The 6,595-nt window shown below is 40.6% G+C and overlaps 1 long non-coding RNA gene across 1 annotated transcript in view; it reads left to right on the top strand.

Annotated features, from left to right (window-relative positions):
• Positions 1-6,595, top strand: part of LOC307188627 — a 211,033-nt gene that overhangs the window by 170,306 nt on the left and 34,132 nt on the right. The gene's annotated exons all lie outside the window — the stretch shown is intronic.

Genomic DNA, 6,595 nt, shown 5'->3' on the forward strand with positions numbered 1-6,595 from the left:
CTGAAAGTTCCAACCCTCTATTCCTGCTTGGTTTCCCTGGCAACCAGCCTCCATCTTTAGGTGCTTTCCAAAAAGTCATCTTCATGAATATAAAGCCAGCTGTGGTGGAAAGGAGCTTGTTATGAATAATAAGACACCCATTTCACCTTTATAACCCTGAAGAGTTTTCAGGAACTGAGGACAAGAGACCCAATACTATAACAAAAGATGCCCCCATTGCTCTCATCACTCAGGAGATTCCAAGGGGAGCTGTGAGGCAGGAACTGTGAATGAAGACCAAATATACATGAGAAATATCTTTTTGTCATCTGAATGATCAAATATACATGTTTCTTATAAATCACAGTATCATATGAGGCACTGCATAGGTGAGGACCGTTCTGTTCTAAACATGATTGCATTAAGCAGCTGTGTGTGATGCAGGAGTTGCTTAAGGCAGGAAAACATGGGAAGGTATAGATCTTGAGGTCTGCTTAGGAAATCTGATAGCTTTTGCCTTCACTGCACTGTTTCAATGGGCTGGCAGACATCCTTCCATTAGCACCTGCATACCTTGAGGTTTTTATCTGGCACAAACTGAATGTAGAAATCTAAACTAGATTCTGAGGTTGAAGACAAAGAACTTTGTTATTCCTCTTGCCTCATGCTTTTTGGCTGAAATGACATATATCAAAACATAAGATCCTAGAGGTGAGTTTAAGTTGCTTAAAAAAATACAGTATGTTGGGGACAGAGACGGGTTCTACAAATCAGAATGAGGAAAGGGAGAATCATGGGCTTTAAGACCAAGCATAGCCTGACTCAAGTTCTGGATCCTACAGTTGGAACACACTGAGTGGTGGGTTCTGGATGTGGACGGGGGCCAGGGCTGAGGGCTGAGGGGCTAAATATGTTGGAGAAAGGAGTTAGAATAAAAATGTTCACCAGTGGGATATAAGTCATGGTTCTGAGTATAATCCAAAACATAGCATTCAGAGATAAAAACCACAAAAGAAAAAAGACATTTGAACTAAAGCATTAGTCTGAAGGGCATTGGAAGAGATTTGAGTCCCTTATAAGTCAATGGCACAGAAACTCTGGTCCAGAGCAAGGGTATGTAGGAAAGGGGATGGGAGAGGGAGACAAGACATTTCACGGGCTTTGGGGATGGGACCACAGGGCATTTTCATAAGAACCCTGTGACTGTTTACAAATACCACGACTATGTAAATTTATATGAGTCAGTGAACTTCTCTGAGCCTCAATTTCCTCATCTATAAAATGTGGGTCATAATACTGCCTTCCAGAATGGCTATAAGGAATGTACATATATTTGGAAAGGAGGACTGCAAATTTACTTAGCCAAATATGTGTGAGATGTGTACTAAAATTACAGAATATTTTACATAAAAAGACAGTAGTAAATAGAGACATGTACCATGTTAATAGATCATACATTTTAATAAGGTGGCAGTTCTTCTCAAATTGATCAGTAGACTCAATACAGTAGCAATCAATTTCCCCGCAGGTTTTTTTTATATAGAATTTTATGTGAAGTTCCTGAAATTCACAAAGTAATTGAAAGCCTAGACTAGCCTAAGTAATTCTGAAAAAGAACAATGGTGATAGAACTACCCTGCCTGATTTCAATACCTACTATCAAATACATTAATTAATACAACATATTATTGACATAAAGGGAGATACAGATATCAGTGGAACAGAACTGAGACCCCAAATAAACCCACTTATACACATCAACTGCTTTTTGGAAAATGTGCCAATGTAATTAATGAGAGCATGAGTTGACTTTCAACAAATGATGCTAGATCAAATGGATATTCATATAGAAAACAATGAATTAACCCCTATCTCACAAATTATACAAAAGATAACTAGAAATGGATCATGGACCTAAATGTTGTAGCTCAAAGTAGAAGAAAATATAGGAATCAAATCTTTGCTACCTGATGTAGGAAAATTTTTCTTAGGATAGAAAAAATAAAATCTACAAAAAATATTATATTTCATCTAATATAAACATTTCTGCTCTTCAAAGGATATTGTTAATAGAATGGAAAGAAATATGTATGTCTAACAAAGGACTTTATCTAGAATATATTGACACAACTGAAAAAAAACAGCTAAATAAAAACAGGCAAAAATTTTAACGGACACTTCACAAAAGAACACACAAATGGGCAATATATTAGCCTATGGATATATGCTCAACATCACGAGTCATCAGGCAAATAAAAACTAAAGCTGCAAAGAGATCTCACTACACGACCACTATAATGGCTGTAGTTAAAATGACCGACATTAGGGGCTTCCCTGGTGGCGCAGTGGTTGAGAGTCCGTCTGCCAATGCAGGGGACACGGGTTCGTGCCCCGGTCCGGGAGGATCCCACGTGCCGCGGAGCGGCTGGGCCCGTAAGCCATGGCCGCTGAGCCTGCGCGTCCGGAGCCTGTGCTCCGCAACGGGAGAGGCCACAACAGTGAGAGGCCCGTGTGCCAAAAAAAAAAAAAAAAAAATGACCGACATTAAGTTTTGGTGAGTAGGGCAGAAACTAGAATCTCAGATGTTGCTAGCAGGAATGCGTAATGTTTTGGAAAACAGTTGGGCAGTTTCTTATAAAGTTAAACAAACATTTACCCTATGATCCAGCAATTCCACTCCTCGGTGTTTACCCCAGAGAAATGTAAACACGTTTACATAAAGATTTGTGCTTATTCATAACAGTTTTCTTCATAACAACCCCAAATGGGAAATGAGTTAAATATATAGGGCTGACCAAAAAGTTCATTCGGTTTTAAGTACAAATAAAAGACATTTTTCATTTTTACCAAGAACTTGGTATACTGAACAGCATATTCATTAACTGAATGAACTTTCTGGCCAACCCAGTAATTGGTGAATGGATAAACAATTTGTGGTCTATGCAAATGGTGAAATACTATTCTGCAATAAAAATGAATGAACTGATGTTACACAATATCATAAATGCACCTCAAAAACATTATGCTAAGTGAAAGAAGCCAGACTCAGAAGACTGCTCCCCATATGAATTCAACTGCATGAAGTGTTAGAAAAGGCAAAACTATAGTGATAGAAACAGATAAGTCATTCCCAGGAGTTCCATGGGAAGGGAAGGGATTTACTGCACAGTCACAAGGGTAATTTTTGCAGTGGTAGAAATTTTTTATATTATTATTGTAGTGTTAGTTATACAACTATATACATTTGTCAAAACTCACTGAAGTTTGCACTTAATATTAGTGAATTTTATCATATGTAAATTATAATTCAATAAAGCTGACTTTTAAAAGAACAGCCATATACTCATTGAGTAATATGAATTTGTATGCCACTGCACAAGTAATAGAAAACAAAGTTATAGTTTAAAAATAAATCATTCATTGAACAAATATTGAATAATCACTTATTATATGTCAAAGTTTGGGCTAGGAGTTAAAGACAAAGTTATAAACTAGACAGTGGGTGGTAAGACAGGTTAGTAAACAGACAATTAAAATACAGTGTAACTGATATGATGGGGATAATCACAAGATGCTACAGGTACACAGAGAAGTGGTATACAGCCCAGCCCTGGGGGTACAAAAGGCTTTTTATTAAAGATAATAGAATGCAAATATGATGGAAAAATATATGTAAGTTAAGCAAACAGAGGCATGTGGGCAGTGATCCAAAGGGAGGATAACATGCACCTGAAACCTGGAGTAAGAAAGCAGGTGGTGACCTGTGAGTGAAACTGAAGCAAGATGTAAGCAGGTATAATCAAGATACAGCTGAGAAACAGAATTCATAGAATCTCATAATTCTTACATGTGGGAGCTAAGGCAAAGCAAGAGGACAAGGGCGTTGTTACTTTCCTAGCTTGAGAAACTGGGCAAAGGATGACATTATTCACTGAAACTGAAATGCAGGAGCACAAGGAATGGGTGTAGTGAAGGGGGGGGATGTGTTTTATGAGTGTTAACTACAAAGTGCCTGTGAGACATCCCAGTACAATCGGTAGAAGATCATTGAATATAAAAGTCTGGAGCACAGAAAACTGACCAGAAGGAGAGATGCAGGTTTAGGAGGTACGAACCTATCACAATAGAGGATGAGATCAACCAGGGAGATGGAAACGGGAAACAAGATGGCCCCAGATTAAAAAAGGAAGGAATAGCCAGACAGCTAGGAGAATAAATAGAATACCATGTCTCAGAAATGAAGGAAAGAGAATGCTTTGAGTGACCAACGGTATTAAAGTGCAGAAAAGTCAAGCGAGAAGAAAGGTGAAAATTGCACATGCAATCTAAAAGAGGGAGGTAATGGGTCAGTTTTTCAAGTATAGCTTCAGTGGTGTGAAGGTGGGGAAGCCAGATACAGAGGCCTGAGGAGCAAGTGGGAGGGGATGAAATGGAGATATTCAGTACACTTCAGGGAAACTTCTCCGTGACAGAGAAGACAGAAAATGTGGAATCTGGAGGAGGACCTGGGGAATTGGAGGCAGTGCCTTGCCCACATGTTCATGGGATGCAGCCAGTAGGGAGGGGGAGATGGATGGAGTAACATTCCTGAGACGGCAGTAATGGATGGGATCCAGTTTTCAGTAGAACAAAGGATATTTCTTCCAGGCCATCAAGAGGGGAGAAGGGAGGTGGTGAGTGAAGATGCAAATGTGTAAGTTTTACGGCAGGAAGTTGAAGGAATTTTGACCCGTGTCTTCTATTTTTCTGTGGGAGGCAAGGTCATAGGGAAACTAAGGATGAAATGAGGGTCATGCATTTTAGAGAAGAGGTGACACTTCGAAATAGCTGCCGTGCAGAAGGGGGAAGGACTCTCTATTGAAACATGATGGGACTCCTGGGTATCACTAAAGGCCCAGTTAAGGTTGGGGACCATGAATTAAGACTGTTTCCGGTTCAGAGTGATTTCCGCCCCCCCCCCCCAAGTTACCCAGTAACCCAAGTGCAAGTACAGAGAAGAGCAAGCTGAATTCATTCAGGTTTTGGTCTACACAGGACTCTGTGAGATCCTTACAAAGCAAAAAAAATGAGGATTTTGAGAAAAGTAATGGCTGTGATGTGAATGTAATCTTAGCTGGATAATGAAGGAAGTGAAAATAAGGGACTCCTGGGAGATAAGTAGCAAGTAGAGGCATTTGTAAACTGGAAGTCCCTAGAAGGTTTATAAAATGATATATTGGGGATAATTAAATTGAGATAAGGTGGAAAGATGGGCAAGATCATAGGAAATAAAGAAGGTAAGGAATCTGAAAGGCCAGGATGTTGAATTATCCCATGCTGAAGTCACTAAAGATGAAAGTACTACGTGGGGTGGGCAGAAAGCCTGGACGGCTGGATCTTCAAAGCATCAGGAGGAGTAACTAGGACAGAATGTATAGGGTGACAGTGCCAAGGGGTATGGTGAGGCAAAACCCCAAGGTGAACATCTCCAGTGAGTGGGATCTGTGCAGAGGTCTGAGGAAATCTAACCCAGAAGGGGTCTGTTAGAAGCAAAGAGGACACAAACCTGCAACTTTTCACAACGTGGGAGTCGGAAAGAAGAAGAGCCTCCACTTGGGTGTCTGTGGCGTAGCCTTAATGTGTTGGGTCCATGAAGAGTTTCAGGGCTGAACATCACTGATACAAATAGAGTAGATAGAGGCGTTTAGGTGATGGGAGCCTTTTCAGGCAGATGAGGGAGCAGACAGCCTGGTGGTGGTGGCAGTGAGAACTCTGCTGCCTTCTCTACCAGTGTTGGTGGCGTGTCTCAGCTGGAGCAATTAGTGCAGTAATTAAAGCTCTGGAATCAGCCGGACTTGGGTTGAGTCCAAATTCTGTCATTCCCCGCTGCTCATGGGAACTTCTCTGCACGTTGGTTTCTTCAACTCTAAAATGGAGACAGTATTGTTTACTTCAGAGCTGTCTTCGAACTTCCATGAGATTATGCTTGCCAAACAGCATGGTGTAATCATATAGTAATTAACAAAGAGTATCATTATTGCCGTTATAATTCTGGGTGTATGTCATGCTGGAGTCCCCAAAGAAAGTACATACTGTGCTTAATGAGGTAACCTTTCAGTTAGTCTGGGTAGAGGGAAAGGTGAGGGTATGAGAGTTTGCCATATGGCAAAGATGAAGTCATTCAGTAAATGAGAACTTTTTCCTCAAGATAGATCTTTAAACCATGTCAAATGTCAGAGAACCTAACCACCAGAGTCATCTTCCTTCTCTTCCTTAATAATGGGTCTGGAAATTCAGGATGATTGAACTTTTCCTTTGTCAACAGGAGCAAAGTGTTTTGAAAAAGGAGGCTTGGGAGAGAACTGTAACTCCCCGAACTCGTTAAGACACCCCAGCCCTGGTTGCACAGTCCATTGACTTTTGATTAGAGAGCTGTACTCTTATAACAGACATCACTGTCCAGATGTAGATGCACTACAGTGCTTTCCAAGTAGGAAACAAAGATTGCTTGGAAGTGGAAAACTTCCTGACTTTACTCCTCTGATGAGGGGCCCTTACTTTGCACCCACTTGAGTCTTCTTCATGCGGCGGAGAGCACTCTCCTCCTGTCTCTTTACAACCTCCATCTCCTCCCAAA

This window comes from Stenella coeruleoalba (assembly GCF_951394435.1).
Source record: "Stenella coeruleoalba genome assembly, chromosome: 7".
NCBI lineage: Eukaryota > Metazoa > Chordata > Mammalia > Artiodactyla > Delphinidae > Stenella > Stenella coeruleoalba.